The sequence below is a fragment of the Agelaius phoeniceus genome, chromosome 4 (genome assembly GCF_051311805.1).
Source record: "Agelaius phoeniceus isolate bAgePho1 chromosome 4, bAgePho1.hap1, whole genome shotgun sequence".
Taxonomy (NCBI): Eukaryota; Metazoa; Chordata; class Aves; order Passeriformes; family Icteridae; genus Agelaius; species Agelaius phoeniceus.
In genome coordinates this window covers 47,267,172-47,285,558 of record NC_135268.1, presented here as the reverse complement: position 1 = coordinate 47,285,558, position 18,387 = coordinate 47,267,172, and positions in this window count along the sequence as shown.

Sequence of the window (18,387 nt, the reverse complement as noted above, 5' to 3'; positions counted from 1 at the left end):
GCAATTTGAATATTTATTTAGATTTTACAGTCTCAAGCTAAACATGAAATTTCTGATGATGTAGAGTTTCTGCAAAAGTAGTAGTACCATGTCATCTCCCTTTACTTTAATAACTTGTCTCCAGCACTGGTCAGTCTCATTACAAAAATATATTTTAATTTGACAAGGTTTGTTTTCCATTAATGAATTTTGATTTAAAACAGCTTTCTTTCTATCCTTAAAATCAAGTCCTAAAATCACAATTCAACATTTTGTTTTCCTTCCAAATAGTCCTGATATGCTTGTAATATCCAAGCTTCCTGCTATGGGTTTGTAAAATACTGACATGCCATTGACTTTCTTTCAGTCTTCTGGACACTGCTGGAAGTTTTCCGGTATGCAGATAATCACCATCTTTGCTCCTTGGTTAGCTGTCTTAAAAATCACAGGTGCAGATTATCCAGACCTGCTGATTTAAAATGTTTAATCTTTGTAGATGCTGTTCAACATCATCTAGATCCATGCTTGGAATGACGGTCTACAGAGGGAGCTGTGATGTAATCAGATTTTAAGTAGCACAAATTTGAACACACATTGGCCCAAAAGGCTTTACCAGAGGCAGTCTGGTTTCAAGATAAAAGGCTTAGTGGTATTTCTGAGTGCTTAGACTAGGCTGGTACACTGACCTGCAGAATATGTATATATATATATATATATATGCATCTCAAAATATATCTAGTCTTTCATTTTTATCAATAAGTAAGGCTTTTGCTGTAAGAGCTGAAAAAAATTCTTGTGAACACGAAATGGTTGAATGCCTGAAGCTAAAGGTAGCCTTGGACAACTACTTGGAGAAGCCAGAGGTATTTTTCTGTCATACAACATGAACTATGATGATGAGGGACGCTAATCCTTATCTCAGCATGTATAATGAACTTGCTCTGGAAGAGGAAAGCCTATTGACTTCTGTCAGAGTATTATTGAGAACTCTCTTGGCAGTACTTTCTATGAAGATAAGCCATGTATGAGTTATGTCCCCAATGTACTTGACACAAAGCCTTGTCTCCCCTGGCACATTGTCCAGCTGCCTACCAGCAAAGCAGTGACTTTGAGCAGACATAGCTGAACAATTTCAAATGTTGGGATTTGGAGAGGGTACCTCACTTTGACAAACTATTTTTGATGGTGGTGTGTTTTCACCTCCTCTTCCTGCTCCTCTTGGCAGGTTGTCCTAGTTCTGGCCAGGACAGTGCTAATTTTTGCAGTAGGCAAGAGGGGGCATAGGTAGGATCTGGTTACTATGTACCATCTCACTCATTTTCTGGGGACAGGGGATGGGGTAGCCTGGTGAAAGGGGCAGTCAGTTGTTGGTGAGACCTCACGTGCAAACTGTTCATTTCTTGCACATGCTTTTATTAGTATTGTTGCTGTAACTCTTTATTTTCTTATCTCATTGCTGTTTCCAGTAAATTTTTCTTTTCTCAACCCAAAATCTTTACCTTTTGTGCCTCCAATTTGGCTTTTCATCCCACCATAGGAGGTGGAGAGAAGGGAGCAAGTGAGTAGCGCATGGTTTGGGGTTGTCAGTGGGAACGCTAAACTGGGGAATGCCATTCCTAAATCAGGATGCAGGTGCATTTGCCTACAAGAGAATGCAGAAAATTGCACATGGCTGTCTTTGCCTCTCCAGGGGCCAGACCTCTACTTCCAACACAACACAGGAGTCGGCACATGCCCAGAACAAGATGTTTCCAGGTTTCCAGACCGAGATAAACACACTAACAATCCAGCATGTCAACACCACACACAAACACACACACTTTTTTTATTTGCAAGCAAGTACAGGGAGTTTAGTAAGTATATGGGTTTAAACACTACTCTAGACAGTCCACACTTTGATGACACCACAGTTTATGATGAGAAAAAAAAAGATGGCTCCGGGTCACAGTTCAGGCAGTGCTAAATCTTACATACTGTTGATGCTTTTCTAGTTTAATGTGGTTTACCCAGACTTAATGCTGGGCATTATGTGCTGTGTACAACCCACCCCCCCAGAATGACTCCTTTTAACATTTGAGACAAGACATCTGACTTAGAAATTTCCCAGCATGCAGGTCTTTGGCACAGTGCTTGCCTTTGAAGTGAAAGAAAACTGCAGCTGACAGGGAATGCTTTGATGAAACAGTTTCTCATGAGAAAATGTGGACTCATAAACATGGAAAATTTTCATGGAAACACATGAGGCAAGAAGATAGCTTAGAGTGAGGATACATTCTGGGGTAGAGGGATACTCCCACAACGGTTGAAATGTTGGCTGGGATGGGAGGGATGAGTGTCTTTCAGGTACTATTCTCAAGTGTATCTCAGGCAGTAAATATGCTCAGGCAGAGTCAGAGCAGACAAGTGCTCATTCAGTGCTTGAAAATGGCTGTTAAAGTGTCAGATGGAAGGTTTTCAGCACAGAATTGGCTTTAGGTGTTGCTGATCAGCAGTGGGTAAATTTGTGGGTCTCAAAGCTGACGTCTAGTGACGGTATTATTGAGCATTTCCCATGGGTAAGTTGCTGTCCCCATTCTGTCCAGAGGAATTTGCCATGTCAGGGAATGTTTGTCACCTGCAACAAAGCAGGAATGCATTCCTTGTCCATGTTTGCAAGTCATACAATCACACATCATATCAAAAAGGCTGCATATTATGGAACTGAAGACCATCAACCAGAATCAGTGGAGCATGATTAAGGTGTTCATAGAAAGACCTACAAATTAAGAGCACCAAAGGTGTTGTGGAAAGCAAGGTGGGAAGAAAGGTCTTTGGATTTTGTCTTGCTCATCAAAACAAGTTTCTCCTCCAGCCAGGCTGCTGTCATACATGCTGGCTCAGCCCATGAGCTGCTTACTTGTAGCCATAGAGGTGGCTCAGCCTCAGAAGCATGGCCAGGACTGCAGCAGAGCAAATGAGACTATTTGTCTAGCAGACAGCTGAATGACCTCTGTAGTTGAGTTTGGTTCTGTCCTGCCAGCCCTGGGTGCAGATGCAGCTAGTGTGTGTCTGTGCTCAGCAAGATGGCATGCCCACAGGCATCTGTGCAATGAGATCCTTCTGATAAATGCCAGAGTCACAGAAAAGTCCATCTGCAAAGCTCTCCTCCAAGCCTTGTATCAATGAGAATCAAAATAGGAAGCACCCAAGGGTGCACATTTGTGGAATCTCGGTTAGAACAAGTCTTAGACTTCATAAAACAGTCATAAAGCATATTGGTAACTTTTCTTACGGTTGGCTTTTATTCACATGAGATCTCACTGCTGAACAAACTTCAAACGGGTACTAATAAATGTCTGTCCACATTTGAAAATCCATTGGTCACAGCAAACTCTCATTTCCTGAGACATGTCTATTCCCTGAGATGCTCCTGAGCAACATCCCTAATCTAAGCAGCCTGAGTTGGCTCACAGTGAGATTTCCAGGTGGGCAGAGGGGGTGAATGGAGCTTCATGTCCAGCCCCACCAAACTTGTCCTATATCTTAATGATGGGCTCTCAGACAAGCTTAAAAGATTGAGCTGTTTCTGGAGGTGAAAAAGTCAGTCCCCAGACTCAGGAAGAGTTGACCCTTTTGGTCTCTGGGCCATACAATATAAGGGCAAAAGTATTGTCCTCCTGACAGCTTCCTTTCCTCTTTTATTTCCCAAGAGGATGCTTGTTTAAGAACACAGTTTGTTTTCTCACCTCCCAAGACAAGGCAATTAGCCTTCTCTAGGTAAAGCCTCTTTAATTGGAAGCAGTTAATGTCAATCATTGTAACACTGTGAGAAACCACCTTGCCTTTACCTGGCATTGGGAATTCTGTCCTGTTACAGCCTGTACCAGAATGGAGGGCCCAAAATCCATATAACCTCTTGCCTTACTTATTTACATTACAGAAGGGACTGAATACTTCTGAAAACATTTCAAAGATGAGGAATATCCCTTTTATTTGCAGAAGTTGTGACTACTGTGCTGCAATGTATCACTGTCCAAAACAGTGACACCTGAAAACACATATCTAATTTGATATATGTTCATAATAAAGTGTACTTAACTACAAAGATATATGTGTCTGAAGGTATACTTGCTATTGGAAGAACATCTAATCCTTATTGCCACAGGCTCTAGAAATGCAGAAAATGCTCAACAGTCCAGTGACATAATATTGATTAATAATACCTGCATTTCTAAAGTACCTTTAGCATACTTCAAAGGGGGTTGCTGCAAAGGTTCTTCCTTTGAAAATTAGGGCTCCTCTTCCATCATGCAGACTGGAATAGAGGGGAGCATGTCTAAATACTTGGCACCCCATGCACAAAACTTATTTATTTATAGTAATCATAAATGGTATCAAAAATAATTCTATGCAATTAAAACAGGATCAAGCAAAGGAATATTGTGTAGTGGATTTTGAAGAAGCAAGGAAAATTAATGAAAAAAAGCTGCATGTCTGTCAGGGAGCTGAAGACACTCCAAATAACAGAATCCTGGCAAGCCTAGAACTCCCAAGGGGTCAGGCAATATTGATCTGGCCGAATTTCATCATATAGAAAACCTTACTGGGCTGTATGTCCTGAACAGTTACAGAGCCGACAACATTTTCTAAGAAGACTTGAGTTCTCATGTCTGGACCACAGCTCCATGAACAAAGATTTACTGTGTTTTGGAAATGTTTTTCCCATGGAGGACGAAAGGCTTTCTGGTTGTGAAAACTTTATAGATGTCCAGTTCGGTTATGCTTAAGGCTCACATTTTTCAAATTGCATAGCAATTTTTATGGCCAAGCTATTATAAATTAATTTTAAGAGCAAGGCTTTTCAAGGCACTCTATCAAATGTTGTTGCTGTTTTTAATTTAAATTACCCCTACCATGATTTTTTCAGTTGCTAATTTATCAAAAGAATTAAAAGCCAACAAAGAAAAGCTATCAGGTTTCTCAAGCGAGATTTGATCTTTATGAGAAAATGCCTGCATAAGTTTCATTCTTATTAAACACTTGTGAGCATCCAAAGATAATGAAAATTAGGCTATGTCTTCCTGATTTCAAATGTGTAACTCAGAGGCGAAAGGCGCTTTGAGGATGTATCACAGAGAGACTAGATCTGTGCGCTTGACATTAATCGTATTTTTCATGTCATGCTTCACGGCTGCTGTATTGCTACATTATTTGCATTATGCAGTAAGCCTCAGTCATAAACAAATATATCTGAAAATCTGTATTGTGAAGGTTCAAGAACTGCTTCAAGACATAGTTCATACTGCAACACTTAGGTACATTGAAAACTGCTGGTAATTGCAGGAAACATTTTGAACGTTTTGGTAATCTCACTTTCCCCCCACCTTTTCACTTTCCCTTCTCTTTGATTGAAACTCTTAATATTTTTGACTTAATATTTTTGCATTCTGCAAAACCATCTAATGAAGTTTTCCTACCAAACTAGGTTTGCTGGAAGCATACAACATATGCTGAGGAAAAGTTAAATTACAGTCTGAATCCAAATACAACAGGTAGTGCCTGAAGAAGCTATGAATGCCAGTGGGATCTTTCCCAGCACATTATGATGCTGGACATGTTTGAATCAGAAGTTCAGTGCCTTTTCCAGACAAGTGGAGAAGAAAGATAACTTTAAGTTTCTTCAGGAATATTTCTGGAAGAATTAGATGCTGCAGAATCAAGCTTCCCCAGTCATATGACCTCTCAATTGGCAGGAAAATAAAGGAATTTGGAAGCTAACCAAGCTTTTCTCAGGTCCTGTGTTATGCTGGACTTGGGGCTTCCTACTTGCTGACAAGACCCAGAGAGCCAGAGGTCAGCCTTGAACAGCATCACATGCATCTACCAGAGCTGAATCTCCAGGAAGCACTTTTGGGAAGAGTCCCTCCTCACTTTTTTCTCTGCAGGAATTATGAAAAGTCTTTCAAAACATGGCCTTTTTTGGTGCAGGAGTTACTAGAAAAATGAGGGAAGACCCTACATGGTTCCCATGTACAAAGTATTGCCACCTTCCTGTGGATGCATCTCTACCATGGGCAGCAGCCACTGGCCTGTCTCATTAAAGAGACACTGTAAAATTTAAATCAGAGCAAGGGACATAAAAGCAATGTGCCTGCCCACAGGCTCCACTATCACATCTGGAGAAAAAGATGCAATTATTAGCTTCCTTTATTCCAACCTTTCACCAGGGCTATCAAAGGCCAGGACAAATGATCAGCAAGCCATCTACAGGACAGCACTGCTTTCCAAGCTCGAGCGAGCTTGCAGCAGCTCTTTGCAGGGTCACCAAACCTGGCAGAAACTCAGCTGTTTATGCTAATATTTGGGATTGCAGCAGGATTCTCAAGGGGAAGCTCCCTCAGCTCTGTCATATGATAGTAACAATGAAACAAAAGCTGCTGTAGTGCATCGGCAAGAACAGCAGCTGCTGGAACAGTGATTGCTATAATCTGACACCAGTTTTAGTAAACTTTGTATGTCTAATGTGCCCAGTGTGATTTTACAGTGGTCAAACCCTTCTCACAAAAAACTGCAGCCTTGGGCTTTGCTTGCAATTAAAAAAAGTGGGACTAATGTTATATTTTTTGACTAACTGCCTCCTAAACATATGAGCAGAAATTGCACCAGATAGAGATCTGTATTAGTATGATTGCAATTTTATTTTGTTAATAAATTTGTTTTGGTTCTTTTCATCCAATTTGTGTGTTACCATTTTAAAATGTGTGTTATTAGTAGGCAACTTAATCTTTAGCACATTATCCATAAGATTTAAACACAATGAATGCACTCTTAAGTTTGGTTATATCTTCTGTGACATTTATATTTACTTTCCCTTTTTCCTATGCTGATAAGTTAAAGATGCCCTCAAGCATTTTTAGTTTGTATCTGTGTATTTGTTTCCAAGGAATTACACATTTCATGTTGCACAAAAATATGCTTATCTGGAGACTGGGTTTTTGTTTCTTTTCATCTTACAGATATCAATAAAACCAAATCTCTCTGTTTCTCTTCTAGGTTAATAAAAAAAAAAGTAATTCTCTTCCTGTTAATGAAGGTTATTAGTGATGTTTTCAGTTTCCCAATTTAATAGTCACCTCCTGCGTTGACAACTCTTTCTTTCTTCACAGAACAAGGGCACAAAGCATCTCATATAGGGAGAGCCTATGACAGATTGCCCCTTTGCTAATGGGGGCTCCAGATACATGACTGAAACATTTACATCAGAAATGGATTGCCTGGACCTAAATTTTTCCCACTTCAAAGCCTGAGGGTGACCAGATCAATTCACAAATACATCTTTCTTCTTTCATTTCCTTACTGTGTCATCATCATGTGAAAGTCTTAAAGGGTTAGATCAGAAATAATTAGGAAATTTTTATTTATAATGGAGTATAGAAGCCAAAGGGAAAAAAAAAGAAAAGAAAAGATGAAAGAGACCAAAAGGAAACTGGGGGAAGTCCCAGTAAGTCTGCTTAATAGATAGGAAAGAGGTCAAACAAAGAAGGTAATTTGTGTGTGTCTGGGCGAGACTTCCTAGGGTTAGCTGAGATGCAATTTCCTTGGCATATTAGGAAAAGTGGGATTTACTTTCTCCTACTTGGATGCTCACAGTCTGGGTGGGAAGCAGTATCTCACCTTCAGCTCAGTGTAACATCCCATCCTGAATACCTGCAGAGATGTTCCTGATTATCAAAACTTGAAATAACTACTCCCTATTTTAGCTTTCAGAAGTCATTATTGTCAGTGAGGCAGAAGGGGCTGGAGAGGTGGATGGGAGGGTAGGAATGAGAAAGGATAGGCTGGAAACAAAAAAAAAAAGTCACAATAGCATGAGGCAGTTGGTGGAGGAGAGGAATTCATTGCTCATAATCATCAGTGACATCAAAGTCTGAGCTCAGGTCATGCCCCACCATGGAGCATGTCTCTCCATGACAGATGTGGGAAAAGACATCTTCCTGCAGCAGGAGCTGAGGAGACCCAGTGCAATGCAAGAGAGAGCTGAATGACCTTGTGAGTCTCCCCATGAGCCACAGAGAGAATTAAAGGTAGAGATCTAAGACTATAGTTTAAGGCTTTGAATATTTGACTCTTTCTATAGCTAACCAAGCACACTCATATGCCTCTCATTTAGCTCAAAGCCAGATTTTAATCAACACTGACATCAAAGTTCCAGATACTACAGCCTTCCCCTGGGCCACAGGTAATGCTCCAGCTCTTTACAATTGTCTGGGAGAGGAATTTTACACTTGGTCTTCTTGCATGCTGAGCATCATTCTGAAGACAATACATTTCCAGGGGCAGAGATTCTGTCCTGAGCCATCAGTAGCTAAAAAATCTTCACAGTTTCTTGAGAACTTTAGTTAAATGAAGTTTAACCTTTGTTGCCAGCTGGGTGTAAAAAACTGCAGTGCTGGTTGCATCAAGAGCCACTGGTCATACACCATTTCTATGCCTAGAAAATTTATTTTCAAAGTTGCTTTCAAAAAACTTCGTATTTTGCCATGGGCTTTATTCTCAGAGAACAAAGATATGTTTGAAGAAATGACAAAGGCAGATATATATATATATATATGCAGTGTGTGTCTCCTTAAAGGTATACTGCAATGGAATTTAGGCCCAGCGTGTAGTTGGAACATTTGTCTATTTACAAACTTAATATTCTATAAGGAAAATATACTTGTTGCATATTTTCTGCATACTGTTTCCATGTATAAAATGGAATGTCACTTCTGTGCTAGTTCTCTTGGTTTATGCTCCTAATCACAGCTTTAGCTGGGTCCAAAATTTTTGATGAAATAATGATGTCAAGGAGGAGTCAGTAATACACAGCTCTCAAAAACACATTTGGGCTTGCAAATGCTGCTGGGACAACAAAATTGTTTTTGGTACTGCTGCTTCTCTTCAGAAAACTGGAACAAGCTCTAGTGGGAAATCACTTTATTTTGGTGCAAGCAGTGATTCTTCATGAGGGTTTGCCAGGATTTCTTTAGAAATAAAAGCTCTCTTCTAGTGTAGACAAAGACTTTGCAGTTGATTTTTTTTTCTTTTTTGGCAGAGATGTCTTACAATTCCACGTTGTATTTGCATGTCTTGACTCTAATGACATTCTAGTTAAAAGTAAAAACATTTCTTGTTGCCTGGTTTGATTTAGCACAGAAATTAGATACAGTTTGTTTAAAAAAGAACTTTTAATTGTAGCTCAAAATAGAGTGAAATGGCATAAAAACTGATGTCACGGTCCAAAAATACTATTCTATTTTGAACATCTAAAAGATGTCTGGTCTTATAAATGTTCAGATTATCATAAAAGTAAAAGGGAATCAGAAGAAAACTGAAAGTGCTCTTTTATAGATTGGGAAAATCTATAATTTGCGTAACAAAAAGATGCCCTCTAAAGATACGCTTGCTGTTAAAACTGAGATACTGATGCATTCTTGTTTAAAAAGGAGTTAGCAAACATTTTCCTTTTTATCCAGCTGCAGTCAATCAAATAGTGCAAGCAGGCCATGAATGAATATGAATTAAAGTTGTTTGTGGGAAATACAACATGTAAATTGAGCATTTAGTTCCAGAGAATGTACCCAGGTCTACCAGCAACTTGTGCACAAAGACTTTGTTTCCAAGGTCCTTTCAACATGGGTATATTTCTGCCAGTGCTGTTTAATGTAGTGACATCAGGGATGTAACAGTTATGTCACAAACTGGGGCTATCAGCTTTCTGGTAGTACCCCTTGCAAAGGGGACCACGTGGACAAGGCACAAGTAGCCCAAATCCTCTGCTCCCAGCCTGCCAGTGAACTGACACAGGTGAGAGAGCTTTGGGTGTGAGTTGGAGAGCACTCAGAGCTAGTGCCAGGAGGAAATCCCTTTTTGAAACATAATAGTGCAGAGCTTCCTGAGTTCAGACCCTTGCTGCCACTGCAGGAAAGGTGATCCCATACTATCTCTGACTACCTGGGGAGCCTTCTCCACCCCTTCACTTCTCCTGCCCCAAAGTGCATACTGCTTGATGATGCTCCACAACTGGACAACAGATTCAATGCAGATGAACTCAGAAGAGCATTCCCTGTCTGCTCTTTAGTTTGTCTGTGAAAAAGTAGATGCAATTTATCTCAAACATCTTCTGCAGAAGGAAATTCAATCTATATGAAACCACAGCCTAGCTAAAGGAGCTGAAAACAGAGGCAGTGGTCAGAATTTGCCAGCACAGGGAAACAACAAAGACCTAGAATACAACTGCTGGGGCTGCAGTCCACAGTGCTCCTCATTGACAATGATGTAAATTTAACCAACCCTGTTCTCTACCTCCCTTTTTGTATCACAGCAATACTTCAGCTCAGCTAGTTCCCTGCCTAGATCCACAATGTGGCCCCACAGAGCTCTGCTAGCACAAGGGAGGGGAGATAGCCAAGTCACAGACAAGTTAGCAGCAGCTTACTGACACCCAGCTATGCCCTGTCTCACTGGGTTACCAGCACTCCTAGACAACTGTGACAGTGTGCACCAGTGGAGGAATTTACCTACAAATAGAGTTGCTAGGCTTGCTGCCTCCATCAGGACATTCTATTCAACAGGCATCACTGTTAATGGAAGGATGACTGCTCAGGTAAGGTACTTTGGGAAGTACAGTGGGATGTTGCAGTGAGAAGGGCATCTACAACCCTCAGTCTTTGTGCTGTGTTGGTTTAGATGCATAGAAGGCAGAGCAGCTTCAGAGAGGAGTATGTATCACCCAGCTGAGGAGGCCCTCTGGAAATGCATCAGGCATACTGGAAATGAATGTAGCACACTGGAGATGCTCAAAAACTGTTCTGGGAGGCTAACACCTAGCTCTACATTGCCCTACCAGTCACAAAACACAAAGAAGGTCAGTACACTTTATAGCTGGACACAGTGTGGCACAGAGAAACTTCACCAAATTTCTCCAGTGGGGCAGGGCAAGTGGGGTCCAAAATCCCACTGCCATGTGGTATTTGCAGGTTCCTTTTTTTCCCACTGAGAAAGGAGACTCACAGACGTGTTTAAGACTGTGCTGGTCACAGCTGAAAATAGCAAAGGGGAATGAAATGTAGTGATAAAGATCTGGACAGATCTGTGCTTGTAACTGAGTCTCCATGTCCCAATATTTGGTAGGTTTTGATTTAGATTTATTTACAGGGAAAATTCATTGCTTTTTTTTTGTCCACCTAATTGGTTTTAAGACATTTAAAGGAAATGCCTGTTAACCTTTAAGACTATACAGCATATACAACTTTCACATAATTTCAGACACCTGAAAGTGAGATATCTCTCTAAACCAGTTGTCTACATTCCCTTTGAGGAGGAGAAAGACATCTCCAGAGGACAGTCCATCCCACCTGCAACAGGTCGGGTGATTGTCACTCCAGAGGTGCCTGCATTTCTGCACGAGATACAGACAGCAACAAGTTGTCTAACTTAGACACAGGTGAATCTTAGCCTCAGCTGGCTCATTTCAGTAGAGGTCCTGTCTTCATTAAGTAACTAAGAGAAGCAAAACTCAATGAGCTTTGAATCAGTGACCTTTTACCCACTGTAGCACAGAGCAATATGACATGAATACAAAACAAATGTGATGCCAAATTGATTTTTGCCTTTTTTCTTTTATATATTTTCTATATTCTTTACACATAAATTTGTAGCTCTGTAGCCTATCATACTGTTAGTTAGCATTTTACCTATTCTATCAGACAGAAAGACAAGATAAATTCCCCAGTGGCTCCAAGGTTAGATTCTCAGGGAAGGTTGAAACTAGCTCTCTGAGACACATTTTTATAAACAAAGATAAGTTCCTATCTAAAAGAGGGAGAATTCAAAGAGGGATGAACTGGGGGGAATTACCTCACCACTTATGTGTCCAGTTGGGAATTTTTGTAAGAAATGCTAATGTGTTAAACATAGAAAATTTGTGTATGTGTTATGCTATGGGTGCACCTTCGATGTTTCCCACCCGGTGAATTGTGCACCTAAGGATCCTTATAAAGGTAACCCCTTTTAATCACCTAACTGTGTCTGGCTCATGATCTTAGGACCAGCAAAAAGGCATCAAATGGACAGTTGATTTGCTGATCCAAGACCCTGTTATTGCTTTGAACATAGGCTGCAGTTTCCTCCTGCATAAGCGACTGAGAGTATAACTTGGGTTAGTTAGCCAAACTAACCCAAGGACTGTGATGTGTTGCAAGGTCTGGATATACCCAGTGTTTGCTTGCAGTATTTCTGAAGTGATTGAAAGGAACTTGACATGTTCATGCTCTTCCAGGCTTTTAAGGGTCAAAATGACACATCCTTGATCATATGATTATGTTAGAGAAACCAAGAAATCATCTGTTAAAGAAGATGAAAGAAAACTTCTAAATATTGTTTACATTTTGTGCATGTTTCTGCTTATCAGCTGAACAGTGGCTGTGCAGCAAGGATTATTAACATGGCATCAAAGTTCTACAGATAAAAATGCCCCAAGACTTGATCACAGGTTGAGACTCTGACTCAGATTCAGCTAACAGCCCCTCTTAAATTTGCCTTTGAAAGGAGCTACCCTACCGTGTTATTTTGATTTCTTGTCACTGTCATAAATCCAGTGCATGTTGTCATAGACTATTGAGTGGGCATTTGCCACAGCCACATCCTAATTGCTATACTAATTTCATCTCCAAAGCCCCAACCCAAATGATCCACTTCTGACACAGGAACTTGAGCAAAATCTGGGAGGGAATTGCTGCCTGCTCTCTGAGGTGTAGCAAGAAAAGCAAGCTGCCCCTGGGCTGACATCTGTGTTAACAATGGGCCATATGCAGGCTGTACAGGGAGAGCTGGTAACACACCCAGGATCATGCATTTCACAGACTGTACCTATTACTGACATCCCGTATAACATTTAGTGTATGGATAAATAGAGGCAGCAGCCACTCAGACTGGGCACAAAACAATGAGCCAGCCAACCTGAGTCAAGGGAAACAGCACCAAGATAACCAAAATAACCATTCCTAGGAGGAGCTGTCTTAGGGGACCATACAGCAGGTATGTATGTATTTAGGCTTTCATTACTATCTGCCTTCACAGTTCTTGGTAACCAAAAGTCTCTAAGAGATTATTTTCCTATCAGTCTTATTCCATTTTCCTACAGCTATCTTGTACTGCCAGAGACCCTGAGGTCTTTTTATTTTTTTTTTTCATCCCTGTGTATTTGTGAATGCAGCATATATTATAAACCCCATGCCCACAGTGTTGGTAGACATACACAACACTGGAAGAGGTAAGGGTTGTCAAAAATGCCTCCTCATTAAGAAAGTCATGCCCATCACACTTATCATCCAGTCCTCTCTTTTTTCACCTGAAGAAGGTTTTTCAGTCTTTTTGATAAGAGTTTTCAAAATGGGATGGTGCAATGAGATGGAAATTTCAGTCAACAGTCTGTTATGTAGCCTAAGTGAGCTTTTGCAGACACTTTGCTCCACAATGAATGCTTGCTGCCCAACACCTGGAAAGGCCTGCACCCAGGGATTGCACCTTGATAAATTTGCATTTTGATGACTTAGTTTGTCTGGATAACCAAAGGGAAAAAAAGAGCTAGTGAAGATGCTCAGCAGTAAAAATGGTATTTGTCCCTGTGGAGGGACAGGTGGTATTAAAGCCTGCTGATACTAATGAAATTCTCTAGATTTAGAAGGCTTGTGAATTTGGATATTCTGTTAAATAGGATGGCTACTCATAATTTTTTCTCCTCCGCTTCTGAGTTTAAGGGTATTTACTAGGGTCATATCAATTCAGACAAATGAGTTTCAGGATATGTTTTCTGTGATCCTTTTCCTATTTTATTTCAGTTTTTTTACGGAGTTGACATTAAAATGATGGTTACCTAGGTGTTCAATTTATCTAGATGTTTCTAAACATTTCCCCCCTACAAATCTGTCTGATATGCAATATAAACGCCTGCATAAGTGTAAAAAAAATTCTGAAGAATTCTGTTTTTGTCATGGTATGTTAAGTTGGTTCCCTCTTGTGTGCTGTTTCTGCTTTTGAATTTGAGAGCATTGCTGGAAAGCCCCTGATCCCAGCTGTGGACACCATGCCAGGCTACAAATTGTGTATAGGTTCCCACACTCAGCTATTAGGAGGTGACCTCCATCAGCTGTACCAAGCTGTGTTTTCAGAGCTCACCAGCCTTTTGTACCTGCGGTGGAAAAGTTGTGATTTCGCTTTTGCCTGATATAAATCTAACAGACATTTATATCTGAAAGTCAGGGCCCCTAATTAACTGCCTGTACAGCCATCCCCTGCTGAAAGGCAGCTGCCTTTGAGGAGGGAGCTGTTGTCACCTGGCAGCACACAGCACTGATTTAGGACTCAAAACTGCCCAACTAAAATGGAGATTATGGATTCTTTAGGGTTCAGATGGAAATTACAGAGCATCCCTTTGCCATCTGCTCCTTGTTGGAAATAATGCAAATGTAAATGTCAGCTTTGCATCCTATGAGCCCATTACCCCTCCAGGCCTTTCTTGCTGAGGGGAGATGCATCCACTGGGACTGGGTTTTCACAGCTGATGGCATGGTTTCTGTGTTTGTGTCCATCCTAAACTACTCCTGTGTCATTCAGGCCTGTGTTTGTTACATTGGTTTGTGAGACACTGGCCATTAAATAGGCTTAGGAAGTTCCTGACCCTTCTTGCCCTATTTCTGTCCCCTTTTGAGGTACTTTAACTTGCTAGCTCTTTGTTTTGTTTTTGCTGTCTCTGATATTTTGAGGAACCACAGAAAAGGCTATTTTCCACCCTAATCTAGTTTGTTTATTCTGGTTTTTCTGTGTGGCTTTGTGAACAAGTCTACTGCCAAACGGAGGGAGGAAAAGCAATGAGAACAAGCAGTGAGAAGGAAATTACACTGGCTTGCTGCTAAAGGTTGCATCTCATACAAGCAAACACTTTTTTCTACTGGAGCCAAAGTACCAAAATAAATGCAATAATTCCTCTATCTGAAGCCGTGTGAAGGCACTTGCAGGTGATTTTCCCCATTGTAGGTGCACACCTAAATAGCCAGGGTGGTTGAAACAATGGAAGGCAGCCATTGTGTATGTCTACCAACACTGTGGGCATGGGGTTTATAATATATACTGCATTCACAAATACACAGAGATGAAAAAAAAATAAATAAAAAGACCTCAGAGCCTCTGGCAGTACAAGATAGCTGTAGGAAAATGGAATAAGACTGATAGGAAAATAATCTCTTAGAGACTTTTGGTTACCAAGAACTGTGAAGGCAGATAGTAATGAAAGCCTAAATACATACATACCTGCTGTATGATCCCCTAAGACACCACAGCACTGCCTTGGTAAGGGTCAGCTCCTCCAGAGAGAGAGGCAACAGCATTTACAGCATTTTAATTTAACAGGGATTACTTAGAAAGGTTGCAGGCACAGAAGTGAGAGGCAAAGTTAGCTCTGTGGATACATCTGTAGCAAGCTGCAAGGCCAGCTCTCTCAGTGATGGGAGTTACCCTCCCAGAGATGGAGATGCTACCTAGTAAGTGTCTTGCTCTCTAATTAGTTCAGCCACCCGTAGTCATCCTGGGAATGGAAGAAAACTGAACAGAAACTGAGACAAGCTTTGGGAAGAGGCAGCCAAGAAGACCAGGCTTCTGGGTCTTTCTATGAAAAACAGTAAATAGGTCACGTGTAGAGTCTGTTTGCTACTCTAAGAACTGTCTTATCTGAAATAAATACCAGCTGTTTTTAAGGCCAAACACTGATATCCTTGTTCCAGACAAGGTGGTAGCATTGTGACAAATCTACCTTGCTTTGTACAAGGAGGCAGAGCAGGCACTGCAGATGGGGTGAGCACAGAGCAGGAGGCTCATATGACGCTCTTCTGACAAAGGCTGAAGGCTCCATAACAAACATGTGAGAGCTGCACTAACAAGGGGAGTCAAAACAGGCTGCTTGCCTATAAAGTGCAACCCAAGTTAGTAACAAATTTTAAAGCTGAATATGGGGGAACTGAGACATTTCTTCAAACTACACAAAGCTATAAACAAAATGGTACCGAAAGAGCTTTGAAGATACTTTGCAGACCTATAAAGGAGCCAAGCAATTTATCATACACCTAAAGAATGGTAAATTAAAATACGTTAAAATAAACAAAGATACTTTGAGAGACAAGGTGACAAACAAGACATGATAAAAATCCAAGCTTTTTAGTTCATCTACTCAGGGAACACAGGCAAGAGAAATACCCTCTTCTCCACATCATGCTTTTGACATATATTATCTCAATCGAGGCAGTTCCTTTGCTTTTATTTTAGTGATCTTCTTATTTGACCCCCAGATTTATAAGCAAAATAGTGCAATTTAGCAAATATGTCAAAGCAGTCAACTGGATCTCATGTGGCTTTAATCACCTCAGAGAAAAATGCCTGACAAGCCTCTCTCTAGCCATTTATTTAGACTGCAGCTATGGCAAAGCACTGCAAGAAAACACAGAAGGACTCTTTATAAAGTGAAAAGCAAAGTTAGTTCTTGTCACGAGATTCAGAGCCTGGATATGGTTTCAGCAGCCAAGGCATTAATATCCTGTGGGGAGCAGGCAGAGAGGGCAAGGACAAGGCTCTGTGGGTCTGCTGCCCAAAGCTGCTGTATATGAGCAGGCAGGGAAGAATGGGTAGGGCAGCAAGCTGGGAAAGGAGAATGCATTTGAGGAAGCCACATCAGCTGTTTCTCCACAATTATTTTGATATGCTCAACTCATGAAAAAAAACAAACAACCCAACAACAACCCAGCAATAAAATTAAGTAAGAAAAAAGAACACTTGGAAAGACTTAGGTTGCTGCACAGAGTCAATTCTCAACAGTGGCCTGTGCAAATAAAGCTGCAAGTGATAAAGGCAAGAACTACACTTGGCAGTTCATAAAGACAAATCTCTTTTCTTAGTAAGATTGCAGGCTATAAACTAACAAAAAAATACTATCAAGAAGATTAGAGCCTTTATATTCCACTTAAGCTTAGACTGATAAAACAGTGTTTACAATAGTGTGCTATGCATGTGATAACACAAGATGTCTTCAAAACCAGCATATATTTCAAGCTTCAATGACGACTATATCTGGGCTCTCATTGACATTCAATGCTGGAAAAATCTTTAATTAACTAGGATGACAATGCTAGTTTAAGATCACAGGCACAATGGGATTTAGTGAGTATTCTCCACAATTGGATTAAAAGGGGATAAGATACACCTCTCACTTTAGTAATACTGAATGGATTCAGTTTGAAGATTCATATTCCAGGGGGAATGAGATAAAGATGTCCACTTTATCTGAATTTATTTTAGTGTCATCCCTCTAAAATATCAGATGTTTCATCAGTTAAACTGCATGAAGACATTATAATCCTGCCATCTTCAGATGAAGTCTTAAGACATATGCCTATCAAATGATACCAGTTTTCTCCACTTACCCACCCTAACATGTCAGCGTGAAGAGCAGAAGACTAGAGATTAATAAAAACAATGCATGGATTTTGGATGTCCCAAAATCTCAAGGTTTCTAGAAAACAGGTCCAGCTGGATTATACCTTCCTGTACCAACAGTTTAGACCAGCAGACTTAACACACTTTTTTTTTTAATTAATAAAGCAAGAGGCTGAGAAAATTCACAGCTACAGTTTTGCTGATTAGGATCAAGATACAACAGAGTGCTGAGTATATATTTTTGCACAATGGTCATATGACATTCCTAACAGTAACTCTTCAGAAATTATGTTTTAGATGAATGCACAAGGCAGAAATTTAACCACTTTTTACTTCTTAAAAGCTTAACAAACTTTTATGCCTGTGATTAGATAGGTTTTACAGCAACATTGGTAAATCAATATGTTTTTCAAACTCTTGTAATTTCTCAAAGCCTTCAGGAATCACAGAGGAGTTAATTCTGGAGCTGTCTGGTTTGCTGGGGCTGCCAGTTTATAAGAAAGAGCCATGTTCCAGCCTAAAGTCTGTCAATCTGCAATTTAGAAAAAGGAAACTACAGCCTTATAGAAGAAGTTGTTATCGTGGGCTATCAGGAAGGATTCTAGCCAGCATTGATTGGCTGTATCAGAAGAGTATAGATACATTTTGTCATAGATAAAAAGATTCTAAGATTATTTATGCTGTAAAAAAGGTTTTCATAGCTCTGGCAAATAAATTGTTTTAAACCATCAAACTCGCTCATTTCCAAATGCATTTCCATTCAGATACAGAAATAACAAGCCCTTCACTAGAGCAGCAGTTTTTTTGATGGCATTAGCTTAATCTTACCAATATTATTGACCTATTCAATGTTTACTTCAGCAAGCATTCCCATGGATATCTAAAAGCAATATTTTGAATTGACTTTTC